The sequence below is a fragment of the Gavialis gangeticus genome, unplaced genomic scaffold (genome assembly GCF_001723915.1).
Source record: "Gavialis gangeticus isolate Ggan-Ray unplaced genomic scaffold, GavGan_comp1, whole genome shotgun sequence".
Taxonomy (NCBI): domain Eukaryota; kingdom Metazoa; phylum Chordata; order Crocodylia; family Gavialidae; genus Gavialis; species Gavialis gangeticus.
The window spans coordinates 102,057,505-102,070,966 of NW_017729022.1; the positions used below are offsets into that span (position 1 = coordinate 102,057,505).

The 13,462-nt window shown below is 45.6% G+C and overlaps 1 protein-coding gene and 1 long non-coding RNA gene across 2 annotated transcripts in view; both read right to left on the minus strand.

Moving 5' to 3' along the window:
• The window catches only part of EFCAB6 (EF-hand calcium binding domain 6), a 271,537-nt gene that overhangs the window by 124,906 nt on the left and 133,169 nt on the right, over nucleotides 1-13,462 (minus strand). The gene's annotated exons all lie outside the window — the stretch shown is intronic.
• LOC109296343 lies at nucleotides 7,534-12,418 on the minus strand. Its single transcript, XR_002096964.1, has 3 exons — nucleotides 12,409-12,418; nucleotides 8,901-8,904; nucleotides 7,534-8,436 (listed from the first exon to the last, which is right to left on the minus strand). It is a non-coding gene; the product is annotated as an uncharacterized LOC109296343 (long non-coding RNA).

Below are 13,462 nucleotides of genomic sequence, written 5' to 3' on the forward strand. Positions count from 1 at the left end.
CATCTCTAAACTAGCAATGTTGATTATTTTCCCATTTGGAAGTAGTAGCATTCTCCCAGTAAAGAAGAAAAAGAAAAAAAAAATCATAAAATGCATTGAGTGTTTGGCAAAATGGGCTCATTTTTAGGATTGTGAAACTCTGATGGGGCCAGATTAGGGAGTTTACACCAATTGTCTAAGCTAGAATGGTTAAATGGAAGAAAATCAACATAGTACTCTAGGGGTGAGTGTTGACAAAACAATATTTCCTGTTTACACGGATGCAACTGCATTTGTGTTTGCACAATCCAGCATTTCCTGCTGCTCTAAAAGTCCATTTAGCTCCTTAAACTAACACTACTTGGAGATGTGTTATCTTGCGGCACTCCCCAGTTATGCCACCCCAGTTATGGATTTGTTTCCTCCGAACAGCCAGAGACTCCAAAGACTTCTAAATTAATGCCCTTCACCACAAGGTCGCACTGTGCTTGGGCCAGTAGGTGCCACTGTGTGGGGTTTCTTTTTACCCTAGCTCACTCCTCACCTCTCCCTCCTTCCTCACAGCACGCAGTGGCCACAGGTAGCCAGCTACAAGTTGGGTCGGGTCTGCAAATTATTATTTTAATTTTAACAAAAAGAAATGGGGGAGGAAGGCAATATTTGCCTTAATTTACTACCCCCTCTTAATTCTTCTATCCACCCTGCCACCTATAGTGTATGTCCTACTGCCTCTGCCCATGTACCCTCCACCTGCATCCCCCACACCCCTGCCGTGTGCTGCCACTGCAGTGGGCATAGCTCCCAATGACAGTTGCAGCAGCATCACTGTAATGGTAAGTTTTTTGCAAGTAGTTTGAAACTTTGGAGTGAATGAGTGGTTACATAATTTCCTTCACTATTGTCACATGCACACCATAATGGTGGCATCGATGCATGAGGCACCAAGATGGCAAGCCCCGCCCTTCTTCCCCGCAACCATCACAAAAGGATAAAACAAACGCTGCCATACCATTACTTTCGTTATCAGAGCGTCACCAACATAGGTGAGGTCAGCTAGTCTGCAACGCCAAATAAGGCCGGGACACAGAACCCTGAGAGGTGATAGGTGAAAACAGCCAGCTCACTGTTGAGCGTGTCACCTGAGTGATATAAGGGAGCGCACAGCCGCACCCAAGTTAGGTCGTTTATCACCCACTTCGATTATCACAAGGGACGCTAGCCTGATCACCTAGCTTCCGCCTCCCGTTCTTGATTAGCAACCGCTGAATGCCGCTTCATTGCCGGCCCTGACATGATTAGGAGTCTACTTCTCTGCATCTCGTTTCTCTCCTCAATTCTCACTGTGAGTAAATAAACCCCTACCTTCAACTACGGAGGCCTCCGTGACTATCACCTCACCTCCAGTCTCTTCGGGCGACGTGAGCTGGACTTGTGTTAACCATCCCATAGAGAGCTAACCGGCCCTTCTAACCCAGCCGTTCTGGTCCCTTGCGCTGCGATCGGACAGCAGCGTGACAAATATTTCAAACCCTCTGAACTTCATCACATTCCATTTCAGAACCACAACCAATAGTCCAGGGGCAAGATGCTGCCTGCCTGACCTGACACCTGATACTGCATATCCTGGGTGATACTTAGGTAATATGTCCCACTGACCTTGTGTGGGCAGGGGTGGGGAAAAGTCTGTTTTTTTGACTGTACTTCAAATTCCCCTCCTCTTCCTCTTCTTCCTCTTTCCCCCTCCCTGCAGAAAACTTTTGTGGGCGGAACTAATCAGGGCCAACTAGTAAAAATGAAAAATGAAGATTTGCAGAAGTGAAAAGCATATATTGCATATTTGCAGTTGTTATTTTTTTATTTTTTTACATTTTGTATATATTTTATATTTTAAAGGTGCTGGGAAGATCCCCCTTTTGTATCATATTTTCTGTTATTATTTATTTAAAATCTTCATTAATTTAATTATCATTTATTACTTATTATTTAAATTCTTTTTTAATTATCCCTTTTATTTGCAAAAGAAGAAAATGCAGCACACCCTTCTTTTTTGAATAAAGTGTTTTGTTTTTGCTCTATATATGTGTCATGTTTTCTATGATAGGCAGAATTGGCATGCATGGCCAATCCGGGGGTGAGTGGATTGGGTGGTTTTTGGAGACCGTGCCCTCCTCAGCATGGGGATGCTTTGCTTGCGGTTTTTTATGGAGTCATGGCATTACTGGAAAGCGTTTCAGGGTGGACTGTTATCAGAGGGAGGTCAAATGCCTGTTAAGTGCTAGGGTGCAGCCAGCATTTCTTGTAAGAAAAAAGACTAAATGACCCTACACACCCCCAGCTGCAAGCAGGCAATCTGCAAAGCTTCTCCATACATGGACCTCCCAGGGTCTTTAGCTTTTAGAAAGTCTTTAATGCATTATAATACATTTCATATACACAGTTGCAAAGTGGAGTGAGGGGGAGTTAACACCTGCTGCCGCAGCTCCAAAACATCATTTTTTTTCTGACCCCTTGGCAGTTTTTTCTTTCAGTTTTTTCTGTTATGGGAGGTGCGATGCAAAAATGATTTTTTTTCAATGTTTTCTTTGCAATGCAATGTTTTCTTTACAAAATCCTGCATGCTGCACCTTTTGGAGCCAGGTTTGCAGACCGCTCATCCACACCCAGGTCCATGCCATGAAATCAAGCAGGAGCAAGTACAAATCAGCATTTTTTGTTCCTCATCATTATTTTTTTCACAATAAATTGAATTTCAATCAATTTGATTGTGAAATCACAATAAAGCTAAAACAGTATACATATTTTAGTTTTACTGAACAATGCCATTGGTAGACAACCGGGGAATACATTTTTTTCTAAAGACATTACAGCCATTGCCACCAAACACAATACAATAGGATAAAACACCAGTTCACAATATGCTCCCAAGGTCCGTTGAATAATCCCTTGATACTCCCCTCAGTATTACTACTATCAAGCAACTGTTGTATAATCAGTGTGAGTGTTCCCTTTCTCCAATCACATGCAGTATGTCACTTGGTGAGGGATGGATGGAGGGCTGCATGGGGGGAGGGTGAAAGGGAGGCAGCAGCCAGCCAGCCAGCCAGCCCCTCTTCCTGGTCACTGGCTGTGTCCCAGCAGTGTTTTATTTTTTATCTATATATGTGTCATGTTTTCTTTGATAGGCAGAATTGGCATGCATGATTAATGGGGAGTGTGTTTTCAGACAGCTGATGACTGTGTGACTTTTATGGAGTCATAGGATTGCTGGAAAGAGTTGCAGGGTGGACTGTTATTGGATGGAGGGAGGTCAAATGCTTGGCCAGTACCAGTGTGCAGCCAGCATTTCTTGCAAGAAAGAAGACTAAACAACCCCACCCACCCCCAGCCACAAGTAGGCAATCTGCAAAATTTCTCTCACACTATCCGTTACATAGTAACTTTCAATTTTTTGCTGGCCACAAAGCTTAGGGGGGGAGGGAAGAGTGGGGGAGAGGGAGGGAGGGAGGTAGGCAGGCAGCCTGCACTCCTTCCTGGTTACTGAACGTGTCCCAGCAGGAAGACGGCTGAGTAAAGGGTGGGGGGGCAGTTATGATCCCAAAGGGGCCCTCTCAGGTGAGGGCCCTTAGGCCCCTGAGGTGGAGATGCATGGCCTGACTCAGCTGGATGGCTGTCAGGCCAAGGTAATATCCATTACATAGTAACTCTCGAATTTTTGCTGGCCGCAAAGCTTAGGGAGGGAGGGAAAGAGAGAGGAAGGATGGATGGATGGATGGATGGATGGATGGAGAGAGGGAGGGAGGCAGGCAGGCAGATGCGTATAGTATAGTTTTATAGAAGTTTTACAATATTTTATATTGCAAAGGTGCTGGGGAGGAAAATTCCTCCTTCTGTTATACTACTTTCTGTTACCCTTATTTATGTAAAATCTTCCTTTTGCAAGTCAGAGAACAAACTCAAGGAGATAGAAGCCTCAAGGAGACAGAGTGGTGGGTGGGTGGATAAGTGAGTGGGGCAAAGAGCCCGCAGGCAAGGCCTTCTACCCAGACCCTGGAAGGGAATTTGCAGGAGGGCTCAGCCAGTAACCAAGAAGAAAGCCTCCACAATTCAGAAAAAAACCTCAAGCCTCAGCTGCATTTGCGGCCAGCAATGATTCAAAAGTTACAAGGTGCAACTTAGACAAGGTGTAAAGCAGGGGTGAGTCAGTGGGGCAAAGAGGCCGCAGGCATGGCCCTACTACCCTGGACCCCAGGAGGGGATTTGCCGGATGGCTTGGCCAGCAACCAAGAAGAAAGTCTCTGCAATTCAGAAAAGAAACTCAAGGAGTGGGTGATATGGAAGGGCCCACCCGTGCCCCCAGCCCTATTCCACTGCAGTGGTCATAGTTCCCAAGCACAGCTGCAGCTGAAGAAATGAGTGAAATGGGCCTGAAGAACTTGTGCAACTCATGCTGATACAGGCAGCAGGGAGGGTTTTCCCCAGCAAGAAGCTTTTCCCCAGTCAGAAAACACATATCCCAGTCTGAATTTGCTGGGACTTGGCCAGTAACCAGGAAGAAGGCGAGAAGAATATGAAGTGGGCCTGAAGACACAGTTCTGTATTTACTCCAGTCATAAGACATGCATTCAACAACACACACTTACCATACTCGAGCTGATGCTCAGGCCAAAGCCAGTGAAGAAAGCAGGAGGGCTTGGCAACCAAGAAGAAAGCCTCCGCAATTCAGAGAAGAAACTCAAGCCTCGGCTGCTTTTGTGGCCAGCAACAATTCGAAAGTTACAAGGTACAATGGAGAGGTGTAAGGCAGAGGTGGGTGAGTGGGATGAAGAGACTTCAGGCATGGGCCTACTACCCAGACCCAGGAAAGAATTTGCCAGAGGGCTTGGTCAGCAAAAAAAAAGAAAGCCTCCAGATTTGTGGCCAGCAACAATTCTCAAATTACAATTTCATAATACACTCATTAGCAAACATGGCCAGCAACCAGGAGGAGGGTGAGAATAATATGGAATGGATCTGCAGAACTTGTGCAACTCTTACCATACTCAAACTAATGCTCAGGCCAAAGCCCGTGATGAAAGCCTCTGCAATTCAAGTAGTAGACAGAAGAGAAGCCTCAACAGTACTTGTGGCCAGCAACCAAGATGAGAGTGAGAATAATACGAAATGAACCTGCAGAACTTGTGCAATAATTCAAGTAGCCAGAAGAGACGCCCCTGCAGTACTAGTGACCATCAACAATTCAAATATTACAGTGTGTAAATGCAATTCTTAATAATTCATCATTCTTAATAATATATGTATTTACTGTAGTACACATTCATTTTATAGTCAATACGCATTTCTTTATGTGCTTATTTACAGTGACAGTCACTTGATAGTAGGCTAGTGAGGGGACTGTCACTCAATGAATATGAGTCCCCTCAATGATACACTTCACATCGCATAGTGTCCTATTAAAAATAGCCTCAGCTGCATTTGTGGCCTCACCAGCAACCAAGGAGGAGGACGAAAAGAAAGCCTTGCCCTCCTTCTGGTGAAGCATCAGGCCCAGAATTCAGTACTTTTCCCCAAGCCAGGAGGCCCAGTCATGGGAACAGAGCAGGGGTGGGCAAAATGCTGCCTGCGGGCCGAATGTGGCCCACCAGACCATTCTATCTAGCCTGTGGGGCCCCTAAAAAATTTAGAAAGTTAATATTTATCAGCCCCTGGCTGCCTGTCATGTGGCCCTCAATGCCTTGCCAAAACTCAGCAAGCAGCCCTCCGCCTGAAGTAATTGCCTGCCCCTGGAATAAAGAAACCTAGGGAGGAGCTTGCTCATTAATATGGCTAGTAACCAGGAGGTGGGCAATCACCGTCTTGGGGGAAGAGGCAGGGAGGAAGGGTACATAATCACTTACCTTATGCTCACTATCTGCTTTCTCATCATAAGGAACTGACCTGTGATTATAAGTCTATATAACATAAGTCTATATCATATATTAGCTATATATATATATATGGTGGAGACCCAGGATGTGTGTGATGTGTGCCCAGGATGCATGGTATGCATGCTGCAAGAGGCAGCTGTGGGGACGGGGGTGGTGATAAGGCAGATCTACCTGCTTTGAAATGCCATGATAAGGAATCAAACTGTTACAATTATTATTTACCATTAATAAATCTTCATTAATATTAATATTATTATGAATCTTATTAATATATTACTATTAGAATTAATATTATTATTGCTTCCTATTATTAGTATTACTTGTTATTATAAGTCTATATAAGTCTATAGGATGAAAGTCAACTATAATTATAATGCATAATAATTCAGTTGTTGAGAGAATTCTGAAGGAAGTGTTGTCATCCTCTTCATCTTCTCTTTCTTTCTTTCTCTTTCTGCCTCTTGTCATACCAATAGGCATTGATCAGCCTGCAGCTAGCAGTAGGAGGGGATCTAAAAACAAGAGGGAGCCTAGAAAGAGCATTGGGAATTTGTATTGGTGCTTCTTGTGTACCTCACGTACCTTCCTTCATGCCCATAAAATTCCACCAATCACATTTATAATAAATTTGAACTAAACAGTGCATTCCACCCAACCAGAGATGACCCTATCAGGGTGACCCTATCAGGGTGCAGGGCAGTGGCATACTGGCAGTAGCAGGTGAGACAGCTACCTCAGGCACAGACGCAAAGGGGCTGCCATTGGTAGGTGCCTGGGGTTGCCACACTGCTCAGCCCCTCTCTGCCCTTCCCCCCCCACTGCCAAAGCTGCCACCAAAGGCAGCTTGTCTGGGGCACACGGGAGCAAGGGCAGCAGCACCCTGGGATTGGCCCTGGGCACTGGAGACCCATGGTATGAATTAGCCTCCCCCCACACAGAGCCAATCCCGTGTGCTGCGGGGGCTGTGGAGGGTGGGGAGGGGAGTTGGTGAGCGTCTGGATGCAAGGCTGACAGTGGCACTGAGGAGTTGCCCCGTCTATTCCGCCTGTCTCCACGGGGTCCCCAAAACACTATGCCTGGGGCTGTTGCTTCTATTTGTGCCCCCCTAGGGACGACCCTCAGGGCACAGACAAGTGTCAGATGTTACTTACCAAAGGTGGCATGGAGCATTTTTGCCATGTCCTCTTTTGAGTCGCATGTCACAGAGGTGCAGGCATCAAATAGCACTGAAAGCTTCATCGCATCCCACTTAATAAGCCTGCAGTCTTCTCGAACCCTGGATTTGCATTGCTGTCCTCCCCCAGGGTTAAGTCTTGTGCCTGGGATGAATCCTTCTCTGCCTCCACTTTAGTGTCATCCCTCACCCACCTCAAATCTCCCTCATCGATACAGCAAACTCACACCTCAACCTCTGCCCCACCTTCAGCGAGGCAAGCACCCCGCCCCCTGCAAGCAGCCTTGTTTTGGTGTGGAAAAAAACCCAGACACTCTGGTGCTGGGCTGGAAAAGAGCACAAAAAGAAGGTGGGAAAGTTTGCAAAGCCCCTGGTTTTGTGTGCAAGCAAAACAGGTCTTAAACCCCATGCCACCCCCCACCCCCCATGGCCTTGCTTTGGTGTTCCAAAACAAAGGAGACACTGCCTGGCACCTGGCTAGAAAGGAGTGCAAAAAGAGTGCTGAAAAAGCTCATTTACAAAGTTTCCATCTAGGGAAAATGCAAGGGTTGTGAAAAGTGAGCCAAAGAGCCTCACTACCACACACCATAGGCAGACCCAACTGGGAAGGCATGAACACCTGTGGATGACTTTGCAGTCTGGCTTGCCAAAAAGCAATCCAGGCTGCTGGGGGGTGATACACCACTTCCCTTCTCCCAACTAAGGGAAGTGAAATCAGAAACAAGATGACCTCAAAAGTGACTTTCCAGATTGGGTGCTGCCTTTGCAAAATGCTAGTGTGCAGGCCAGCACCTGTGTGTTGTGACCCACCCAGGCAGCCCCCCTATTTACCTCTGAATCCCCACTGTATAGCTGTACAAGAGAGATTGCCAACCCCTCCCCTCGGCCCCATGCTGCAAGCGGCAGGAAAAACAAACAGAAAAATGAACCCAAACAATGAATGAAATCCACCTTCCCAACCAAACAGTGTAAGGGTGGATATGGATCAGACACAGGAAACCATGAGGTTTTATTGTTTGGAACACACTATTATAAGCATTTACTTGTGCTTCTTTGCCTTTACCCTACCATGACCCTGAACTACCCCGTTTCCCTGAAATGCAGTGGCGCTCTCCTGGCCCTGCTAGCAGTCGTACGGCCCTCCTGTGACTCCACTGAGTTAGGGGGAACAGGCTCAGTTATAATTTTCTGTCTGGGTTTTTCCTGCATAGAGGCAAGCTAAGCAGACTGACTTTTCCCTTCCGGTCATGGTACCCATTTATTTAAGAGTTAGTTCTGCACACTCTGAAAAGCATCACTGAAATTTTCCTGTGACCTCTGTAATTCAACATGGGACTCATTGACCATGTCTTTCAAACTCTGCATAGTGCCTCACACTTTCTTGAAGACAGCATCATCCTTACACAGTAACTTGAGGAGTTTGTCCTGCCAGGCATCTAAGCATGTCATTCTGGCTAGTGAGGACTCTGCCAAAACCTTGAGTGAGCTTTCATGGAACCGTCACTTCCTGCTGTGAAAATCCCTGCAGCCATGGGTCACAGTGGCTGATAAATTAAAAAGCAATGGTTGCATTCCACCCAGGTTGAGAAAAGTACACACCCCCACCGTGCAGTGAACATAACGGCAAGCACAGAATCAGACCCCACAACAGTGGGGTACCACTTGTACTGCCCAAAACTTACAATTACCCACTTTGGAAGCAGGTCCACAGCTGCCACTGCCCATGCTAGCTGCAAAAAATTAAAGCAAATAATTAGTTTGGCATCTGTTACGTTACGAGCTATCAAACCCATCATGCACCACCACTGAAAGAACATGGTGACCCACCTACAGCAACACATGAATTTCTCCCCCTGGCCCCCAGACACAACCAGCACAAATCTGGGAGCTGCCTGGCAGTAGCAAGAGGCACATTATAAGAGACCTACCAGGTCCAGCATGATCTTGGGTCTTGGTAGCAGTAGATGATGTATTGGCCGCATGAGTTTCTTCCTGACCCTCCACCTCCTCCACTTCATCATCTGTGCTACTCTGTGGAATGGAGGGGCAAAGTGGCACTAAGTGTATGGTGACCAACATTTTTTCCTGCCAGTCATGGTCATCATGGAGCAGGGAATGGTTTGCGTACAGCTGAGATGTGCTCATGGTTTCACCCTCAGGAGGGGCTGCTGCCCCTCCTCCACCTCCTCCTCCTGCCCAACCCCGGTGCTGAAAGTCTCCATACCTGGGTTGTCACCCATATCCTCAGAGAGAATGATGGACAGCTTGTTGTAAAAGGGAGCAATTGTGCAACCTGCCCCAGAATGAGAGTTCTCATCTTTGGCTTGGTAAAACACAGATCTCAGGGACTTGATCTTACACTGAACCTAGGTCCAGTCACGACAGTGCCCTCACACCTACATGCCCTTTGCTATCTCAACATAAAGAGGTTTATTCCTCCTACTTTCCAGCCGTCTATAATCCTTTGCTCTGACCAAATGTCAGTTAACTCTTCCAGTTCTTTCCCGGTCCAGCTGGGTCTATGGGCATTGGAGGTATCAGCCTCCTGGGATGTCAGCTCCATACTGCTGACTTCAGCTTTCTGAGACACGGCAAAGCAGTTCATAGGCAACATCACAAACAATCTGTGAGAGGGGGCTTTGGAAATTTGGGGGGGGGGTGCCTTTATACTCAGGCTGTGCTTGCATGAGAGTCTTGGAAAATTCCAAGGATTGTGAAGTCATTACCTGTAAGTGTCAAAACACCCAAAGGTGATGAAGCACCCATTTACCAACAAAGACCTGGTGATGGGGTTGAGAATGGGGTAAATAAGGCCATTGTACTTTGGAATGGCTGCTCAATGGCCCAGAATGTTACAAAAATTGATACCTACCTGCCTGATTGTGCAAAATAATGTTATTGCAGAACCACAGCCTGTTTTCCCTGAAGTGGCAAAGTTTTGAGTAGCCTACATTACCAGGAGAGGAGCAGGCAACATTTTTTTTGTTTGCAGGCTTGATTAGATCAGAACACCAGTGGCTGCTTAGCTCAGAATGAAAGGATTATGAAAATGACACAGCAGGTAGACCAAGTGAAAATAGACGGTGAACTCCGAAATGTAGAATGCTGCATAGGTCCTTTCCAATACATCACGCTGGCCTCCATCTGCATGGCCATGTACAGGTTTATGTTTTTGGAATTTCAGACCATAGCGCTTCTCCCCCTGGACAACTATCACAGACAGAAAAAGAGGTTTTCAACCCCATCTATCCAGTGGCTAATGTACATTTTGGAGAAAGAAAATATTCAAATTCAACATGCTTTACAGGGTGGGGAATTTCAGGTAGGTCCCTTTTTTTAGATGGCTATGCCAACATTTGAATTTAACGGATGTTTTTTCCATGGTTGTGTCACTTGCTACAATGAGAAAGACCAGAACCCATTGACGGGGACCACCTATGGATTTCTAAATTACCAGGCATTGCACAAGACTGATTATCTCAAGAGAGAGGGGTTTACTGTTAGGAACATTTGGGAGCACGAGTGGAGGGCTCTGTTAGAAACGGATGGGGAGCTGGCAGATTTTTTAAGCAGAACCCTGCTGCCTTCGGATGCAATTTTTAGGGAGAGAACTAATGCCATCCTTCTATATTACCAAACTAAACCCAGCAAACAAACACGCTATTATGATTTTACTAGTCTTTACCCCTTCATAAACAATACAAAGGAATACCCAATCAGACACCCTGAAATCATTCATGACAATTTCCAACCCCTGTCGAGCTATTTTGGAATAGCCAGGGTGAAACTGTACCCACCGTGAAAACTTTTTTTCCCTGTGCTACCCATCAGGGTGAACTGGAAGCTTATGTTCACACTGTGCCACCTCTGTGTAGAAACAAGACAGCAAAAATGCAACCACACTGATGAAGAGAGGGCCCTCCAGGGCACATGGTGCACACCAGAATTGAATAAAGCTGTTGCCAAGGGGTACAGAGTAGCTCATATCTATGAAGTCTGGCATTTTGCCAAAAGGTCTGGCACCCTTTTTTCATGGCACATAAAAATGTATCTCCAACAGAAGCAGGAAGCCTTGGGCTTCCCCATCTGGTGTAAAGACCAAGAAAAACAAGAGAGATACATAGCCAATTTCTTCCAAAATGAAGGCGTGACCTTATGCCCAGAGCATATCAAACCCAACCCCGCAAAGTGCCAAATAGCAAAATAGTTTCTAAATTCTTTGTGGGGTAAATTCAGTCAGAGAACCAACTTGCCCAGCCCCACCATCATGAGACCCCAAAGAACTCTTTGGCTACCTCTTTTCTCCCACCTATGAAATTTCATCTTGCGACTTTATTGATGATGAGGCAGCCTGCGTGTCTTGGAAGCATGCCAAAGAGCATTACATGCTCTCAGGTAAAACAAACATCTTTATAGAATGTTTCACCACCACTTATGCACGCTTAGAGTTGTACAAGCTGTTAGACAGCTTGCAAGACTGTACCACAACACAGATTCTGTGATATTTGTGAGCCGCGAGAGAGATTGGAACCCCCCACTAGGTGATTATTTAAGTGAGCTCACCAGCAAAATCCCACCAGATGAACACATCACGGAGTTTGGGTCGGCTGGTCCAAAAACATACGGGTACAAGTTGTCCGGGGGAAAGGTTTGCTTGAAGGTCAAAGGGATTACCCCGAATGTGGCCAACTGTGAAAAAGTCAACTTTGAAAACTTGAGAGATCTTGTTCTAGATTATGGGGCAAACCCCGCTGGGAACACCCCTAAAACTATCATGATACAACAGCGCTCTATCATCAGGAACAAAAGCAAGTGGATGATAGAAACCAAAGACTCAAGAAAAATGCAGAAAGTCATTTATGATAAAAGAGTCCTCACAGAAAACTTTGATAGCCTCCCCTGTGGTTTTTAAACATGGATATGCACTGGAAGCACCCCTTTACTGTGATTTTGGCAGGCCCCAGAAACTGTGGTAAAAGTTACTTTATAAAAAACTTTCTGGATCGTGCTGATAGAATGTTGTCTGTTATGCCTGAGAATATTGTGTGGTGCTATAGCTGCTGGCTGCCTTTGTATAAAGAACTGTTTTGTAACTATCTGTTTATCAAGTTTATGGAGGGCCTACCGGACAGCCTCAACAACAACTGTTTGCTTCCTCCTAATAAAATAAATATGATAGTGGTAGATGATTTGATGGGCTTTGCTTGTGACAGTGGTGAAATCGAAAAAGCCTTTACCACGTATGTGCATCATCGGAATCTTAGCATTATGTATATAGATCAAAATGTTTTCTGTCAAGGGAGCCACACCATTACCCTTAACATAAAATACATGGTTTTGTTTAAAAACCTCAGGGATAAGCTACAGATAGTGTTCCTGGCATGGCAGGCATACCTGGGTAAGGCCCAGTTCTTTCTAGAAGCTTTTGAGGATGCTACTAAAACACCTTACAGGTATCTGGTGGTTGATTTAAATGCTTCTACCCCGGACGCTTTTAGATTAAGAACCAGGCTTTTTCCTCCTGACGAATCTGCTGCTTACACTTTAAAAAAATCAGTGGGTGGGAATAAAAAGAGAAGATGTAGCGATGGCTTCTTCTTAGCTGTCAAGACAGTGGAAGGGAAACATGTCTAACCATGTAAAAATAAATTTGGCTCTCTTAAAACTGCTTCTTCAATCCTCCCCACAGCAGAGAAAAGCTATACTCTGCTCGACCTCTGACAATTTAGTAGCGGCCATTTCAGAAATTGCTCTGAACACCTTAAAAGGAAACATCCCTTTAACACAGCATCAAATTCGGGTGCTCAAAAAGAGACGTGGGATCATAAAAAACCCAAGTAACAAAAGATTGCCTCTTAAAAAAAGGAAACAGCTGGTGAAACAGCTGGTTGGGGGGGGCGGGTATCAGCCCTCTGTTAAGTTTTGCTCTCCCTTTGATTACAGGGCTTTCAACTAGCTGGTGATGGAGCATGCAGAAAAAATGTACCTGGTGCCCGAAATCAGCAGGAACAATTAAGAGCTGCCTCACCACCTCAGGAAAATATCAGAATGGAGGCAACCCGCTTATTGGATGCTGAAATGAGGGATATTCTCCAAAGGCCGGGTTTAGCAGAATATGATAAAGCTAAACTGTATGCTGCTGTGCTTCAGAAATACCTGACCTGCGTAAATTAACTGTTAACAGGAAATTAACTGTTTCTGCCAGAACAGACCCCCCCCCCCGAGAAGCCAGAAACCCCCTAGAAACCTCAATGAACCCCGACCCTGTCGTTTAGGAAGTATTGGATAACGTGCATACCCAATACAGGAAAAATGCTAAAGTGTTACTCACTAAGCTGAGCCAGAACAAGGATATTTCTTCTTGGGATGATCCAGGGGGGTTTGT